The sequence below is a fragment of the Oncorhynchus keta genome, unplaced genomic scaffold (genome assembly GCF_023373465.1).
Source record: "Oncorhynchus keta strain PuntledgeMale-10-30-2019 unplaced genomic scaffold, Oket_V2 Un_contig_13887_pilon_pilon, whole genome shotgun sequence".
Taxonomy (NCBI): Eukaryota; Metazoa; Chordata; class Actinopteri; order Salmoniformes; family Salmonidae; genus Oncorhynchus; species Oncorhynchus keta.
Genome location: NW_026278421.1, coordinates 10,422 through 30,992, shown reverse-complemented (window position 1 = coordinate 30,992; position 20,571 = coordinate 10,422). Strand labels below are relative to the sequence as shown.

The window sequence follows — 20,571 nt, the reverse complement described above, 5'->3', positions numbered from 1 at the left end:
TTCCTGAAGGAAGGAAGACCATTTAATAAGGTTCCTGAAGGAAGACCATTTAATAAGGTTCCTGAAGGAAGGAAGACCATTTAATAAGGTTCCTGAAGGAAGGAAGACCATTTAATAAGGTTCCTGAAGGAAGGAAGACCATTTAATAAGGTTCCTGAAGGAAGAAGACCATTTAATAAGGTTCCTGAAGGAAGGAAGACCATTTAATAAGGTTCCTGAAGGAAGGAAGACCATTTAATAAGGTTCCTGAAGGAAGGAAGACCATTTAATAAGGTTCCTGAAGGAAGGAAGACCATTTAATAAGGTTCCTGAAGGAAGGAAGACCATTTAATAAGGTTCCTGAAGGAAGGAAGACCATTTAATAAGGTTCCTGAAGGAAGGAAGACCATTTAATAAGGTTCCTGAAGGAAGGAAGACCATTTAATAAGGTTCCTGAAGGAAGGAAGACCATTTAATAAGGTTCCTGAAGGAAGGAAGACCATTTAATAAGGTTCCTGAAGGAAGGAAGACCATTTAATAAGGTTCCTGAAGGAAGGAAGACCATTTAATAAGGTTCCTGAAGGAAGGAAGACCATTTAATAAGGTTCCTGAAGGAAGGAAGACCATTTAATAAGGTTCCTGAAGGAAGGAAGACCATTTAATAAGGAAGGAAGACTATTTAATAAGGTTCCCGAAGGAAGGAAGACCATTTAATAAGAGGTTAATAAGGTTCCTGAAGGAAGGAAGACCATTTAATAAGAGGTTAATAAGGTTCCTGAAGGAAGACCATTTAATAAGGTTCCTGAAGGAAGGAAGACCATTTAATAAGGTTCCTGAAGGAAGGAAGACCATTTAATAAGGTTCCTGAAGGAAGGAAGACCATTTAATAAGGTTCCTGAAGGAAGGAAACCATTTAATAAGGTTCCTGAAGGAAGGAAGACCATTTAATAAGGTTCCTCAAGGAAGGAAGACTATTTAATAAGGTTCCCGAAGGAAGGAAGACCATTTAATAAGAGGTTAATAAGGTTCCTGAAGGAAGGAAGACCATTTAATAAGAGGTTAATAAGGTTCCTGAAGGAAGGAAGACCATTTAATAAGAGGTTAATAAGGTTCCTGAAGGAAGGAAGACCATTTAATAAGAGGTTAATAAGGTTCCTGAAGGAAGACCATTTAATAAGGTTCCTGAAGGAAGGAAGACCATTTAATAAGAGGTTAATAAGGTTCCTGAAGGAAGGAAGACCATTTAATAAGAGGTTAATAAGGTTCCTGAAGGAAGGAAGACCATTTAATAAGAGGTTAATAAGGTTCCTGAAGGAAGGAAGACCATTTAATAAGAGGTTAATAAGGTTCCTGAAGGAAGGAAGACCATTTAATAAGGTTCCTGAGGAAGGAAGACCATTTAATAAGAGGTTAATAAGGTTCCTGGAGGAAGGAAGACCATTTAATAAGAGGTTAATAAGGTTCCTGGAAGGAAGGAAGACCATTTAATAAGAGGTTAATAAGGTTCCTGAAGGAAGGAAGACCATTTAATAAGAGGTTAATAAGGTTCCTGAAGGAAGGAAGACCATTTAATAAGAGGTTAATAAGGTTCCTGAGGAAGGAAGACCATTTAATAAGGTTCCTGAAGGAAGGAAGACCATTTAATAAGGTTCCTGAAGGAAGGAAGACTATTTAATAAGAGGTTAATAAGGTTCCTGAAGGAAGACCATTTAATAAGAGCTTAATAAGGTTCCTGAAGGAAGGAAGACTATTTAATAAGAGGTTAATAAGGTTCCTGAAGGAAGGAAGACTATTTAATAAGAGGTTAATAAGGTTCCTGAAGGAAGGAAGACCATTTAATAAGAGGTTAATAAGGTTCCTGAAGGAAGGAAGACCATTTAATAAGAGGTTAATAAGGTTCCTGAAGGAAGGAAGACCATTTAATAAGAGGTTAATAAGGTTCCTGAAGGAAGAAATACTATTTAATAGGTTAATAAGGATCCTGAAGGAAGAAAGACTATTTAATAAGAGGTTAATAAGGTTCCTGAAGGAAGGAAGACCATTTAATAAGGTTCCTGAAGGAAGGAAGACTATTTAATAGGTTAATAAGGTTCCTGAAGGAAGAAAGACCATTTAATAAGAGGTTAATAAGGTTCCTGAAGGAAGGAAGACTATTTAATAAGAGGTTAATAAGGTTCCTGAAGGAAGGAAGACCATTTAATAAGAGGTTAATAAGGTTCCTGAAGGAAGGAAGACCATTTAATAAGAGGTTAATAAGGTTCCTGAAGGAAGGAAGACGATTTAATAAGAGGTTAATAAGGTTCCTGAAGGAAGGAAGACCATTTAATAAGGTTAATAAGGTTCCTGAAGGAAGGAAGACCATTTAATAAGAGGTTAATAAGGTTCCTGAAGGAAGGAAGACGATTTAATAAGAGGTTAATAAGGTTCCTGAAGGAAGGAAGACCATTTAATAAGAGGTTAATAAGGTTCCTGAAGGAAGGAAGACCATTTAATAAGGTTCCTGAAGGAAGGAAGACTATTTAATAAGAGGTTAATAAGGTTCCTGAAGGAAGGAAGACCATTTAATAAGAGGTTAATAAGGTTCCTGAAGGAAGGAAGACCATTTAATAAGAGGTTAATAAGGTTCCTGAAGGAAGAAAGACTAGAGGTTAATAAGGTTCCTGATTTAATAAGAGGTTAATAAGGTTCCTGAAGGAAGGAAGACCATTTAATAAGATTCCTGATATTTAATAAGAGGTTAATAAGGTTCCTGAAGGAAGGAAGACCATTTAATAAGAGGTTAATAAGGTTTCTGAAGGAAGGAAGACCATTTAATAAGAGGTTAATAAGGTTCCTGAAGGAAGGAAGACCATTTAATAGGAGGTTAATAAGGTTCCTGAAGGAAGACCATTTAATAAGAGGTTAATAAGGTTCCTGAAGGAAGACCATTTAATAAGAGGTTAATAAGGTTCCTGAAGGAAGGAAGACTATTTAATAAGAGGTTAATAAGGTTCCTGAAGGAAGGAAGACCATTTAATAAGAGGTTAATAAGGTTCCTGAAGGAAGGAAGACCATTTAATAAGAGGTTAATAAGGTTCCTGAAGGAAGGAAGACCATTTAATATGAGGTTAATAAGGTTCCTGAAGGAAGGAAGACTATTTAATAAGAGGTTAATAAGGTTTCTGAAGGAAGTCACTTTTCTTTTTCTTCTCGTAACTTTAAAATGGCTTTCTGTCTAGTATTTTCAATTTAGATTTATCTGGTGTTACCATGCATCCATGGAAATCTAATTACACTTCCGTTATAGTCCATGTGCCACATTTAAAGTATTAAAGTATTTAAAGCATGTAAATTGAAAGTCGTTCACTCTCTAAGGCTTTGAGAGGATGGATAATACTACATTGAGACACTTGTCAATGGAAGTGCATGATGGAAGTCCATTTTAATGGATCTTTTATGGGTTTATATGGTGTTGGATTGTCAGTGTATGACTGACATGTTATTGAATTGATGACAATGATTTCTGAGGTTGCCTCTTTGTATGCGTGTAATGATGGTTCATTAATTTCTTCCCAATACCCTCAATCTGCAATAAGTGTATTTTTTGAATCTTCTGTACATGTTTTTCATGACAAGAATATCTATAATATGGCATGTCTTGGCTACAGCCAGTGTATTCATTTTTTTACATGAGGTGCCGTCTCACCAAGAACAATGAACTGTGATGATGTCACCCATTGAAAGAAATTACAACTGACCCTTGACCCTAACATTCTTTTTGAAAATCAATATTTTGGCTCCTTTGTGTCTGTCGTTAGACCATGCATTGATTCTAGCCTGTGGAGCTTAAGTTCATTTTGAGTCCGACTGTGTTGCCCTTAATTAATTCTTCATCTCAGACCCTGTTAGATTATGTCCCAACAAGACCAAAACAAAGCTGCTTATACAAAGCTAATATAACACATATATTAGACGTAGTTAAACCTGTCTATCTGTGCCATGCCATTTTTTAAAAGTGTAATTTAAATAAAAGAACGAGGTCATTTCACAGAGGTTGGCGACAGTTTTCATTTCAGGGAGGGAAGATTTTTCTCTGTCTAAGAAGATGGAGGAGGAACCGTATCAACTATGAAAGTCTCCACTGCATACAGATGTAGGCTGTTAATTTGATCACCATGTTGCAGAACAACTTTCCTGCATTGTAGGATATTTTCAACTTGCAGTGTATTTGAGGTTAAAAAAGGCTTCTGGAGATTGTAATTTCCACTTGGACATTTCAGACATGATTTGTCCCTTACACAAAATGTATCAACCCCTAGAAAAGGGTGCATTAATTATAACTGACATTTCATGTTTCTGCAGCATTATTTTCCAGCTGTAGCAAATTGGCTCAAATAAAGAGCCTACATTTGTACCTACATCCACAGCTGTCAGAAGTCTCCGTCCTACGATCTTAGTAAAGAGGTGAGGAACGTGGCAGTACGTTGAGAACTCAATCTACTTGCAGCAAGTCAGCCTTTTCGCTCCATCAGGCTCAGAAGCTGTAGTTGGTGAGGAATATAGGAAGACATTCCAGTTACACGAGTTTATGACTGATATAGGGATTTTCCACCTACAAGTTCTACTGAACATGATAGTGGCCTTGGTTATACCTTTGGTAACGTCCATGGTGTGAGAGACCGTTCAGCTGAGTAACCACCAAGCCTCACTAGTTTACATCTCATGCACTTGTCATACAGGAAAGTGAAATCATGAAAAATGACAAACCTCTGACCTAATCGTTTGAACTGAAATGAACTGGTCTGGCGATATGGAATATGCTACATTCACAAGCAGACTGTTCACTAGTGTTACTCAAGGCAACATGTTTATTTTTGCAATTGTGTTAACAAAGGGATATTGTTGCTTTTCTGTGGGATGACTGGGATTAAGGCATGACTGTTTAAGTCGGGCGCTGGCTAAAGCTTAGCATGGCTTGAATGATTGGATCGGGGATAATCGTATAGAGGTATACATTCTAAAGGCTGAACATGAATGAAAAATGAACACATTTTTGGTAGAAGCAGAAATGTATTGAAAGAAATGTATTGTGTGTGGGGTTTACCACTAGGTGCATCCATGTGAATGAAGGTCACAATAGTCCTGTCCTGTCTCCAACCCATATTTCCTTTACCTACCAACACCAGACCAAACCTCAATCTAGCTCCGGTCTCCAGTCATTTAGCTTCACATTGATCTCTCACTGCACCAGTTAGCCAAGACAAGCCAATACAGATGGATATCTCTCTCTGAGTGTGTCTCAAATAGCTCCCTATTCCCGATGTGGTTTTGACCTGCTTTTGACCATGTGCCTTAATAACCTTTTTGGGATAGGGGGCAGCATTTTCACTTTTGGATGAGCGTGGATAGCGTGCACAGAGTGAACTGCCTCCTCCTCTGTCCCAGATGCTAATATATGCATATTGGGGGGTTCCGCTAGCGGAACGGGGCTCTGGTCAACAGTAGTGCACTGAATAGGGTGCCATTTGAGACACTGATCTCTCCTTCCCCAGCCATCCCCTAACCCACAGCCCCTCAATGTCCTTGACTTGGTGGTGTTTTCTCCCTCCAGGCTCCTGATCCACTGCAGAGCCCAGGTCTCAGTACCCCCATAGAAGCTATCGCAGTATGAACCGAGCTTTCAACAGGAGAAAAGGTAACAGCTCACTGTATTCATTGAGTGCATTTGAAATAACACCATGTTTCTTATACACAAACAGCACAGTCTTTTGAAAGCATGTTGACCTCAAGTACTTACCCACTCGGCAAGACCTGGTTGAATCGACGTTGTTTCCATGTAATTTTTAATCAAATTTAATGTGACGACGTTGAATCAAAGTGGAAAACTGGATAAAAATAAATCGATGTAAGGGATTTTTTTAACCTAAATATAATCCGATTTTTGGGGTTTGATTTCATGTTACTTGACAACTGAACCAAATGTAAATCAAAGTTTGACATTGAAATGAGGTCTGTGTCCAGTGGGTAGAGACATTTCATGTTGTAGTTCTTTATGGAATATATGTGTTACTTACAGAACATAATGTAAAGGCAATTTCTACCTACTCAGGTCAATTTAATTCCCGATGAACAAATGTCTCAATTCTCTCAATCTCTTCATTAGTGTCTCTTTCTGTCGCTCTAGTCGTGTCTACACTTACATACGACTTCTGCTATCATAATACGAAGACGGATCTAGACACACAAAAGTGGCTTTGTCGTCTGATTGTGTTCAGATCTGTCTGACCACTTCAGGAGGTGGTCAGGGATGCATTGTGTGCAGATTTCTCCTCAGTCTGGATGCAATCAGGCTACCGAAACGCATGGCGTGGGCGACGTCATCAGCACTCCTCCCACAAGTCTCCAGAAAACTGTTTTGGGACTGAGAGGCACCGTTTCATTAGAACGTTGGCAGAAATATGTTCCTAGCATGTAGAGAACCTGTTTGCTGGCCTCAAATGGTATCCATCTAGCTAATATTTAGAAGAAATATCTGGCTAGAGTTATGCTAACTCGTTTGCAGTCCCTTTAGCGTTCCTTATTAGCTTGCTGGCTTGCTACAGTAGTTAGCTACTGCCATCAGCTGTTGTGGCATTATCATATTCCGCCGTTTGTAGAATGCATACTTGATTTTGAATATTGTGCGGGAATGGACACAATGTGGACACATTTTAAATGTAGACCGACGCATGACGTGTTTAGAATGACATAATCAGAACTCTATCAGAATACAAAAGCTGCGTGAACTGTCAAGTCTAGACACAATCTGTCGTTCTCGCTTGCACTCTCTAAGCTGCAAAAACTGTAGACATAGCTGGTTACATCTGTCAGTGGGCTGATACAGGTGTCTCTGACCTGATGTTTTACTAGACTAGTGACATTCCTCCTTTCCTAATATGCGTGCATATACGCCGCCTCTGGCCTCTGATGCTCCTCCGTCTGTACCTCACCACCAACGTCTGACCAGAGTTTCTCACTTAGCAGTCGCAGCAGTAGCTGTGTTTGGTGGTCTGAATATTTCATTAGGATGCTGTGAGGCACATTCTATTCTGTTGTCAACCCCACTCTACAAATGTCCACTCACTTTCCTGCTACTACTTTTAAACATAATGTGTGTGTGTGTGTGTGTGTGTGTGTGTGTGTGTGTGTGTGTGTGTGTACTGGATCTTAAAGCAGCCTCTACTGATGACATTATTTCCAGGATTAGTTAGTAGACACATTGTTACTCTCCCACAGTCCCATTTCATGTACACACTTTTTAATTTTATTTTATTTTATTGTTAATTTTGTCATTTGTGATGTCTCCTATCTCAGAGACATATTTACTTGGAGACCATCTGATGCAGAGAGGGTCTCCAAATGGGCCCTGGTCAAAGAGAGTGCACTGTCTAGGGCCATACGGTCACATTTGAGACACTGCATCTTTGTAGCCTTTCCTGTTGGTCGTAAACTGTAGAGACACATTGGCACTGAATGTGATTAATCAAAGTGAATTAAAAATATATAGTATTTTCATGAATTATTCATTAGGTGTGGCTGTTCAATCCATGCAGTTAGTGTATATTATCACCGTCAAAGTGAGAAAGAGTTGGAATAAAATGAGACTGTGCTTTATACCAGAAAAAACCCCCAATGCATTTTCTTTATATCAGAACCACAAACCTCACTCTCTTGTGTCCCTGTTATATTAATTTACATTAATATTACAGATCAACTTACAGTACAATCAGTGCCAATGTGTCTACAGTAGGCAGAACGAGGACATTTCCAACTGACTGAATGTGTTTCTCTTATACTAATACTACCTGATGTGTTCATTTACATTGAGTACAAAACATTAAGAACACCTTCCTAATATTGAGTTGTCACTATACACTAATACTACCTGATCTAATATATGGAGGTTACACTAATACTACCTGACCTCTATATGGAGGTTACACTAATACCTGACCTCTATATGGAGGTTACACTAATACTACCTGACCTCTATATGGAGGTTACACTATATACCTGACCTCTATATGGAGGTTACACTAATACTACCTGACCTCTATATGGAGGTTACACTAATACTACCTGACCTCTATATGGAGGTTACACTAATACTACCTGACTTCTATATGGAGGTTACACTAATACTACCTGATGTATCCCCTCTATATGGAGGTTACACTAATACTACCTGACCTCTATATGGAGGTTACACTAATACTACCTGACCTCTATATGGAGGTTACACTAATACTACCTGACTTCTATATGGAGGTTACACTAATACTACCTGATGTCTATATGGAGGTTACACTAATACTACCTGACACTCTACCTGACTTCTATATGGAGGTTACACTAATACTACCTGATGTGTTGATTTACATTGAGTACTCACCTTCCTAATATGGAGTTGTCACTATACACTAATACTACCTGATCTAATATATGGAGGTTACACTAATACTACCTGACTTCTATATGGAGGTTACACTAATACTACCTGATGTATCCTCTATATGGAGGTTACACTAATACTACCTGACCTCTATATGGAGGTTACACTAATACTACCTGACCTCTATATGGAGGTTACACTAATACTACCTGACCTCTATATGGAGGTTACACTAATACTACCTGACTCTATATGGAGGTTACACTATATGGGAGGTTACACTAATACTACCTGACCTGGAGGTTATCTACCTGACCTCTATATGGAGGTTACACTAATACTACCTGACTTCTATATGGAGGTTACACTAATACTACCTGATGTATCCCTCTATATGGAGGTTACACTAATACTACCTGCCCTCTATATGGAGGTTACACTAATACTACCTGACTTCTATATGGAGGTTACACTAATACTACCTGATGTGTTGATTTACATTGAGTACAAAACATTAAGAACACCTTCCTAATATTGAGTTGTCACTATACACTAATACTACCTGATCTAATATATGGAGGTTACACTAATACTACCTGATGTGTTGATTTACATTGAGTACAAAACATTAAGAACACCTTCCTAATATTGAGTTGTCACTATACACTAATACTACCTGATCTAATATATGGAGGTTACACTAATACTACCTGACTTCTATATGGAGGTTACACTAATACTACCTGATGTGTTGATTTACATTGAGTACAAAACATTAAGAACACCTTCCTAATATTGAGTTGTCACTATACACTAATACTACCTGATGTATCCCTCTATATGGAGGTTACACTAATACTACCTGATCTAATATATGGAGGTTACACTAATACTACCTGATCTCATATATGGAGGTTACACTAATACTACCTGACCTCTATATGGAGGTTACACTAATACTACCTGATCTCATATATGGAGGTTACACTAATACTACCTGATCTCATATATGGAGGTTACACTAATACTACCTGATGTATCCCTCTATATGGAGGTTACACTAATACTACCTGACCTCTATATGGAGGTTACACTAATACTACCTGACCTCTATATGGAGGTTACACCAATACTACCTGATCTCATATATGGAGGTTACACTAATACTACCTGACCTCTATATGGAGGTTACACTAATACTACCTGACCTCTATATGGAGGTTACACTAATACTACCTGACCTCTCATATATGGAGGTTACACTAATACTACCTGATCTCATATATGGAGGTTACACTAATACTACCTGACCTCTATATGGAGGTTACACTAATACTACCTGACTTCTATATGGAGGTTACACTAATACTACCTGACCTCTATATGGAGGTTACACTAATACTACCTGACCTCTATATGGAGGTTACACTAATACTACCTGATCTCATATATGGAGGTTACACTAATACTACCTGATCTCATATATGGAGGTTACACTAATACTACCTGACCTCTATATGGAGGTTACACTAATACTACCTGACTTCTATATGGAGGTTACACTAATACTACCTGATGTGTTGATTTACATTGAGTACAAAACATTAAGAACACCTTCCTAATATTGAGTTGTCACTATACACTAATACTACCTGATCTAATATATGGAGGTTACACTAATACTACCTGACCTCATATATGGAGGTTACACTAATACTACCTGACCTTTACATTGAGTACAAAACACTAATACTACCTGACCTAATATTGGAGGTTACACTAATACTACCTGACCTCTATATGGAGGTTACACTAATACTACCTGATCTCTATATGGAGGTTACACTAATACTACCTGACCTCTATATGGAGGTTACACTAATACTACCTGACTTCTATATGGAGGTTACACTAATACTACCTGACCTCATATATGGAGGTTACACTAATACTACCTGACCTCTATATGGAGGTTACACTAATACTACCTGATCTCATATATGGAGGTTACACTAATACTACCTGACCTCTATATGGAGGTTACACTAATACTACCTGACCTCTATATGGAGGTTACACTAATACTACCTGATCTCATATATGGAGGTTACACTAATACTACCTGACCTCTATATGGAGGTTACACTAATACTACCTGACCTCTATATGGAGGTTACACTAATACTACCTGACCTCTGTATGGAGGTTACACTAATACTACCTGATCTCATATATGGAGGTTACACTAATACTACCTGATCTCATATATGGAGGTTACACTAATACTACCTGACCTCTATATGGAGGTTACACTAATACTACCTGACTTCTATATGGAGGTTACACTAATACTACCTGATGTGTTGATTTACATTGAGTACAAAACATTAAGAACACCTTCCTAATATTGAGTTGTCACTATACACTAATACTACCTGATCTAATATATGGAGGTTACACTAATACTACCTGATCTCATATATGGAAGTTACACTAATACTACCTGACCTCTATATGGAGGTTACACTAATACTACCTGACCTCTATATGGAGGTTACACTAATACTACCTGATCTCATATATGGAGGTTACACTAATACTACCTGACCTCTATATGGAGGTTACACTAATACTACCTGACCTCTATATGGAGGTTACACTAATACTACCTGACCTCTGTATGGAGGTTACACTAATACTACCTGACCTCTATATGGAAGTTACACTAATACTACCTGATCTCATATATGGAGGTTACACTAATACTACCTGACCTCTATATGGAGGTTACACTAATACTACCTGACCTCTATATGGAGGTTACACTAATACCTACCTGACCTCTATATGGAGGTAACACTAATACTACCTGACTTCTATATGGAGGTTACACTAATGCTACCTGATGTATCCCTCTATATGGAGGTTACACTAATACTACCTGACCTCTATATGGAGGTAACACTAATACTACCTGACTTCTATATGGAGGTTACACTAATACTACCTGATGTATCCCTCTATATGGAGGTTACACTAATACTACCTGACCTCTATATGGAAGTTACACTAATACTACCTGACCTCTATATGGAGGTTACACTAATACTACCTGATGTATCCTCTGTATGGAGGTTACACTAATACTACCTGACCTCTATATGGAGGTAACACTAATACTACCTGACTTCTATATGGAGGTTACACTAATACTACCTGATGTATCCTCTATATGGAGGTTACACTAATACTACCTGACTTCTATATGGAGGTTACACTAATACTACCTGATGTATCCCTCTGTATGGAGGTTACACTAATACTACCCGATGTATCCTCTGTATGGAGGTTACACTAATACTACCTGATGTATCCACATGTATGGAGGTTACACTAATACTACCTGCCCTCTATATGGAGGTTACACAAATACTACCTGATGTATCCACATGTATGGAGGTTACACTAATACTACCTGCCCTCTATATGGAGGTTACACTAATACTACCTGATGTATCCCTCTATATGGAGGTTACACTAATACTACCTGACCTCTATATGGCGGTTACACTAATACTACCTGACCTCTATATGGAGGTTACACTAATACTACCTGACCTCTATATGGCGGTTACACTAATACTACCTGACCTCTATATGGCGGTTACACTAATACTACCTGATGTATCCTCTATATGGAGGTTACACTAATACTACCTGCCCTCTATATGGAGGTTACACTAATACTACCTGACCTCTATATGGCGGTTACACTAATACTACCTGATGTATCCCTCTATATGGAGGTTACACTAATACTACCTGACCTCTATATGGAGGTTACACTAATACTACCTGATGGAGGTATCCCTGACTATATGGAGGTTACACTAATACTACCTGACCTCTCCCTCTATATGGAGGTTACACTAATACTACCTGACTTATATATGGAGGTTACACTAATACTACCTGACTTCTATATGGAGGTTACACTAATACTACCTGATGTATCCCTCTATATGGAGGTTACACTAATACTACCTGACCTCTATATGGAGGTTACACTAATACTACCTGACTTCTATATGGAGGTTACACTAATACTACCTGACCTCTATATGGAGGTTACACTAATACTACCTGACCTCTATATGGAGATTACACTAATACTACCTGACTTCTATATGGAGGTTACACTAATACTACCTGATGTATCCACATGTATGGAGGTTACACTAATACTACCTGATGTATCCACATGTATGGAGGTTACACTAATACTACCTGACCTCTATATGGAGGTTACACTAATACTACCTGACCTCTATATGGCGGTTACACTAATACTACCTGATGTATCTCTCTATATGGAGGTTACACTAATACTACCTGACCTCTATGTATCCCTCTATATGGAGATTACACTAATACTACCTGATGTATCCCTCTATATGGAGGTTACACTAATACTACCTGATGTATCCCTCTGTATGGAGGTTACACTAATACTACCTGACCTCTATATGGAGGTTACACTAATACTACCTGATGTATCCTCTGTATGGAGGTTACACTAATACTACCTGATGTATCCCTCTGTATGGAGGTTACACTAATACTACCTGATGTATCCCTCTGTATGGAGGTTACACTAATACTACCTGACCTCTGTATGGAGGTTACACTAATACTACCTGATGTATCCCTCTGTATGGAGGTTACACTAATACTACCTGCCCTCTATATGGAGGTTACACTAATACTACCTGACCTCTATATGGCGGTTACACTAATACTACCTGATGTATCCCTCTGTATGGAGGTTACACTAATACTACCTGCCCTCTGTATGGAGGTTACACTAATACTACCTGATGTATCCCTCTGTATGGAGGTTACACTAATACTACCTGCCCTCTATATGGAGGTTACACTAATACTACCTGACCTCTATATGGCGGTTACACTAATACTACCTGACCTCTATATGGCGGTTACACTAATACTACCTGACCTCTATATGGAGGTTACACTAATACTACCTGATGTATCCCTCTGTATGGAGGTTACACTAATACTACCTGATGTATCCCTCTGTATGGAGGTTACACTAATACTACCTGATGTATCCCTCTATATGGAGGTTACACTAATACTACCTGACCTCTATATGGCGGTTACACTAATACTACCATATGTATCCCTCTGTATGGAGGTTACACTAATACTACCTGATGTATCCCTCTGTATGGAGGTTACACAAATACTACCTGACCTCTGTATGGAGGTTACACTAATACTACCTGACCTCTGTATGGAGGTTACACTAATACTACCTGACTCTGTATGGAGGTTACACTAATACTACCTGATGTATCTTCTATATGGAGGTTACACTAATACTACCTGATGTATCCCTCTATATGGAGGTTACACTAATACTACCTGACCTCTATATGGAGGTTACACTAATACTACCTGATGTATCCACTGTATGGAGGTTACACTAATACTACCTGATGTATCCTCTGTATGGAGGTTACACTAATACTACCTGATGTATCCACTGTATGGAGGTTACACTAATACTACCTGATGTATCCCTCTGTATGGAGGTTACACTAATACTACCTGATATATCCCTCTATATGGAGGTAAAATCTGTATTCTCTTTGACCTTTCTGTAATGCCATGGTTCTGTATGGAATGTGGAAGGAATGCTTGAGCACATGGGGAGCAGTAGCCTTTGATGTTGGAACTCAACTCAGCGGGGCCACTGGTCTAATGCCAATGCTAAAAATTGCTGTGGTTATGCCCACCTGTTATGTGAAGGTTAACATAGACACAGGCCTCCGTTGATGGCATGTAGGTAACTCCTGATACAAGACACTTGTTCCTCTTCTTGTTGTTGCATTAATGAAGATGAACACAATCACAGCAAATGCATCATTGGTTTGTCTGTTACCTTTTTAAAAATATTATTTGTTTGTTGTGCCATCACTTTCTATCTCATTATTTAGCTTATAGATACTGCAGACACTTTCTGGGGAAGATGAACCCGGTTCAGTTCTAATGTACCTGTTTAAGGCTTGGATGGCAAAGAATTGTGTATATATGTTTTAAATCTTAAATAAGTAACTTTTTTTCTGTATCAAATTTTAATACATTTATGTACGGTTTGTTTTTCATTTGTTTGTTTCAGATAAATCTGGAGGGATGACATCCCCAGAGGCTTTGGCCAAGAATCACACAGTGTATAATGTCAAGGTAGGATCTTCTAATTAAATTTCCGCCAGGTGTTGAGCTCAGAGGTGAATAGCACCACCTACTGGACAGAAAATGATGTGCCGTTTTATCGTGTTGCAGTTCCTTGGCGTAACAGAGGTCGACCAACCAAAAGGCACAGATGTCATAAGGATAGCAGTGAGAAAGCTGAAGGTATGCTCTTAAGAATTTCACCCAGTACTCAAACAATTTTGATTTTATAGGAGCTTAGATTTGTCAATGTCATAACGTACCATCCAAGCCACTACCTGTTCACCTCGCTATCATCTAGAAGGCGAGGTCAGTACAGGCGCATCAAAGCGAGCACCGAGACATTAAAAACAGCTTCTACTGTATCTCAAGGCCATCAGACTGTTATATAGCCATCACTAGCACAGGGCTGCTGCCTACATCCAGACTTCATTGGCCACTTTAATAAATGGAACACTAGTCACTAATAATGTCACTTTGATTTAATAATATTTACATATCTTGCATTACTCATCCTATATGTATGTACGGCATTCTATACTATTCTACTGTATCTTAGCCGATGCAGCTCTGACATTGCTCAACCATATATTTACATATTCTTAATTCCATTCCTTTACTTAGATTTGTGTGTATTGGGTATAGGTTGTGAAATTGTTAGATATTACTGCACTGTCGGAACTAGAAGCACTATAGCGCTACACCTTAAATAACATCTGCTGAACACGTGTATGTGACCCAATAAAATGTGATTTTGATTTGACATTTCAATCCTGCAGTTCCAAAGGCATATCAAGAAATCAGAGGGACACAAAACACCGAAGGTGGAGCTGCAGGTGTCCATCTACGGAGTGAAATTATTAGACCCCAAGACCAGAGTAAGTCCACTGTGAGGGGCCTCATAATAGGCCAGATTCATTGGGTCTTTTGTGAAGAACAAACTCACCAAGCAGTCAGCCCTTACTAAAGCGGTCTCTGTCTTTAATATTTTGTTTATGAGTAGAATTAGATGAAGCTCATTTATCTTCATTCATTATAGGATGTACAGCACAACTGTCAGCTTCATAGGATATCCTTCTGCGCGGACGACAAAACCGACAAGAGGATATTCACCTTCATCTGCACAGAGCCAGAGACCAAAAACACATCTGTTATGTGTTCGACAGTGAAAAATGTGTAAGGAAAAAAGTATAATTTAGTGTTGTTTTTTTCATGAGTTTTTATATGGATTCTTTAGAGGTTATAATAACCTTCTATGAATCTTAGATGTCAATTTATCAGAAGTTAGTCCATAGTATGAGGTCACGGTGGAATGGTAGCATTATTGAACTCATCCAGCTAGTTGTTTCAGGTTTAAAGAGGTGTTAGGGGTTTTCTTTTTAAGCTAGTAGTTCTGAAAATAGCGGTCAAGAGCAAAATAGGCCCCTGAAAATCGTGTACTACATCATATATGTGCAACACATCAAAGGTTACTTTCACTAGATGTTTGAGGATACCCATGATGCACTGGATTGCAGGCAGAGGAGATCACCGTCAGCATTGGTCGAGCATTTGACCTGGCGTACAGGAAGTTTCTGGAGTCTGGCGGGAAAGACGTAGAGATGAGGAAACAGATCGGCAGTCTGCAGAAAAGAGTAAGTCTGCGTTCCTTCTACAGTGGACTAATGTTGATCACAACTCTCTGGTGCACTATTTAATCATGGGGAATGTAGTGCCACATCCAAACATAACGAGAGCATGAAAAAGGCCTAACAAAATGGGACCTCTTAGATTATGATCTTGTGTTTGTTGACTTTAGATTCTGGAACTGGAAACTGAAAATTCCAAGTTGAAAGAACGACTTCAAGATCTAGAGGATCACATGGCAGATTGTCAAGGCTCACCGGTAAATTAGCTACTAATCTAACAGTTTCTGTCTCACACTAATCTCTAGAAATGTCTGCCGTAACAAAACCTTACCTTCCTGACATCAGTGATAACAAATCGCTACCCGTTTCTTCTTTCTCTGGCTGATTTCTCCTCAGCTTCTACACTTGAACTCTTCTAACGAGGCCCACATGCTGCCGAGTCCCTCGTCTATGTTCTGGGGTGACAGTGTCAGCCTGAACGCCCTTTCCTTTCTAGAGATGTCCTCTGTGGCTCTAACCCCAGCCAGCTCTCCAGACTCCAGTATCTCCGCTGGTCTACTAACGCCCCCACCCAGTAAACCTACCCAGCCCAGGCTACCGCAGCATTATGGAGGTTGCTTACCTCGACCGCGAGTAAATAGCTACTTCTCTCTCGCTTTTCCTTACTACACTGCTAGAAGAAATTGCGCTATAGAGAAGCAAAAAAGGGGTTCTATGGTTCACCTCATATAGAGGTTATATACAATCACAGAAACGTCCTTATTTTAGTGTGTGTGTGTGTAGTTTTGACTTTAGCCTTATAGTATGACATCCAGCTGCCATTCAACCGCTTTGTATTTGGTTGTTCCCCCTCAGGCATGGAGCACCATATCCAGGCGTCCCCGACGGACGTTTTCGACATGGTTCCATTCTCCTCAGGGTCTCCTATGGCAAGGAAACCTGTCCTCAATGGGTCTTCCCTCCTCCTCCCTCCTTTTCCCCTCCTCCACCTCCTCCACATGTTTTCCTGAGAGAGAGAGTGACTACTCTGCTGCACTATGCTCCTTTTTACATTATGTCGTAATGAAATTAATTGATAAACTGTTGTATTAGTATTTATGCAATTGCATACAAGATGTTCAATGAACAATTGCACACATACAGTATGCTGATTCAACTCCTGTCTTCCCTCTCTGCTGTGTATTTTCCCTCGTTCTCTCATCCTTCCATCTCTCCTCCAACAGGAACAGATATTTTGGGGGTGGAGCCTTTGACCCGTTCCTCTGCAACACGTCCTTTCCTCCTGACGTCCAATCTAAACTGGATGAAATGCAGGTGTGTACATTCATCTGTAGGAACAGCAGTGTTTCTAGAGCGAATATTTGTAATGCTCATATTTACGTTAATAAGGGGCATATTACCTATAATGTCAAAGTACACAGGCATTATGTGCTCAGTCATTGGTGTAAGTAATAGCATTGCCTCTAAACAAATATAGCAAAGCTCTACCATTATGCTGATTTAGCTGTTTATCAAAGGTAAAATACTGTATGCTTTGGCTGCGTTCCAATCGACATGGATTCTGCCTTTAGAATGGGACCCAGCCTTTCCAGAGTTTATACTGGACCCGTTTTATAAGAGTTGAATGTTCATCTTGTCATTATTGTAATGCCGTATACTGTTTACATGGTCTGAGTAAATATTTTACATATATTAAGTATGAACTCAGAAAAAAAAAATAAATGGCCCTTTTCAAGACCCTGTCTTTCAAGGATCATTTGTTAAAAACCAAATAACTTCACAGATCTTCATTGTAAAGGGTTTAAACACTGTTTTCCATGCTTGTTCAATGAACTGTAAACAATTAATGAACATGCATCTGTAGAATGGTCGTTAAGACACTAACAGCTTACAGATGGTAGGCAATTAAGGTCACAGTTATGAAAACCTAGGACACTAAAGGGTCTCTGCTCATCTGGGTCTCTGCTCATCTGGGTCTCTGCTCATCTGGGTCTCTGCTCATCTGGGTCTCTGCTCATCTGCGTGAACATGCCTTAGGAATGCTGCAAGGAGGCATGAGGACTGTAGATGTGGCCAGGGCAATAAATTGCAATGTCATTACTGTGAGACGCCTAAGACAGCGACCGGGAGACAGGACGGACAGCTGATGGTCCTCTCATTGGCAGACCACATCTAACAACACCTGCACAGGATCGGTACATCCGAACATCACACCTGCGGGACAGGTACAGGATGGCAACAACAACAACTGCCCGAGTTACACCAGAAACGCACAATCCCTCCATCAGTGCTCAGACTGTCCTCAATAGGCGGAGAGAGACTGGACTGAGGGCTTGTAGGCCTGTTGTAAGGCAGGTCCTCACCAGACATCACTGGCAACAACGTCGCCTATGGGCACAAACCCACCATCACTGGACCAGACAGGACTGGCAAAAAGTGCTCTTCACTGACGAGTTGCGGTTTTGTCTCACCAGGGGTGATGGTCGGATTTGCGTTTATCGTCAAAGGAATGAACATTACACCGAGGCGGGATCGATTTGGAGGTGGAGGGTCTGTCATGGTCTGGGGCGGTGTGTCACAGCATCATCGGACTGAGCTTGTTGTCATTGCAGGCAATATTAACGCTGTGCGTTACAGAGAAGACATCCTCCTCCCAAATATGGTACCCCTGCACCAAATCTGGTGCAGTCCATTAGGAGGAGATGCACTGCAGTACTTAATGCAGCTGGTGGCCACCAGATACTGACTGACTTGAGTTTGACCCCCCCTTTGTTCAGGGACACATTATTCCATGTCTGTTAGTCACATGTCTGTGGAACTTGTTCAGTTTGTCTCAGTTGTTGAGTCTTGTTATGTTCATACAAATATTTACACACGTTACGTTTGCTGAAAATAAACCCAGTTAACCGTGAGGACGTTTATTTTTTTGCTGAATCTAACAAGATTATGACCTACAGTTCATCTAACTGTAGATTGTAAACTACAGTATATAATCATATTCTCTCTCTCCACTGTGCAGCGTCAGCGACGGTTAGTTTACTCTCCCCTATGTGTATGCTTCACAATGCCCATCACATTATTTTCCCCATGAAACATGCATTCACATTTTCACTGATGTCTGCCTCTACCGCTCATGAAAATCAATTATGTACATAGAGGCCAACTGTATAAGTACATTATGATTGTAGCATACCATGTTTGCTCCCAGTCGTGTTAATTTCCTATCAATTAGCCATCATTTTGCTTTTGTCATAACATAGATTAAGTGTAGACCTGAATTAAAAAGCAAGGTTTCTTGAGAATCTCAATTGAGAATGTGTCTAAGATACTGGCCTGTAATTACAGCATTACTCATTGTTGTATAGGACACACTGCTCTAGACTTCTGTAGACTCTGGTTGGATCACTGACCTGTGTGTGTGTGTCTCTCTCTCTGAAGGAGGGGTTCAATATGGGACTAACCCTGGAGGGCACCATCTTCTCTCTGGACCCAGTGGACAGTCGCTGCTGACCGCACCACAACCCTAACATGGACAGTTGATGCTGACCACACCACAACCCTAACATGGACAGTTGATGCTGACCACACCACAACCCTAACATGGACAGTTGATGCTGACCACACCACAACCCTAACATGGACAGTTGATGCTGACCACACCACAACCCTAACATGGACAGTTGATGCTGACCACACCACAACCCTAACATGGACAGTTGATGCTGACCACACCACAACCCTAACATGGACAGTTGATGCTGACCACACCACAACCCTAACATGGACAGTTGATGCTGACCACACCACAACCCTAACATGGACAGTTGACGCTGACCACAACGCAACCCTAACATGGACAGTTGATGCTGACCACAACGCAACCCTAACATGGACAGTTGATGCTGACCACAACGCAACCCTAACATGGACAGTTGATGCTGACCACAACGCAACCCTAACATGGACAGTTGATGCTGACCACACCACAACCCTAACATGGGCAGTTGATGCTGACCACAACCCTAACATGGACAGTTGATGCTGACCACACCACAACCCTAACATGGGCAGTTGATGCTGACCACACCACAACCCTAACATGGACAGTCGCTGCTGACCACACCACAACCCTAACATGGACAGTTGATGCTGACCACACCACAACCCTAACATGGACAGTTGATGCTGACCACACCACAACCCTAACATGGGCAGTCGCTGCTGACCACACCACAACCCTAACATGGACAGTTGATGCTGACCACACCACAACCCTAACATGGACAGTTGATGCTG

The 20,571-nt window shown here is 40.0% G+C and overlaps 1 pseudogene; it reads left to right on the top strand.

Annotated features, from left to right (window-relative positions):
- The first annotated feature begins 5,567 nt into the window (after window positions 1-5,567).
- On the top strand, window positions 5,568-20,290 carry LOC127918276 (PTB domain-containing engulfment adapter protein 1-like; annotated as a pseudogene).
- The last annotated feature ends 281 nt before the right edge of the window (window positions 20,291-20,571 follow it).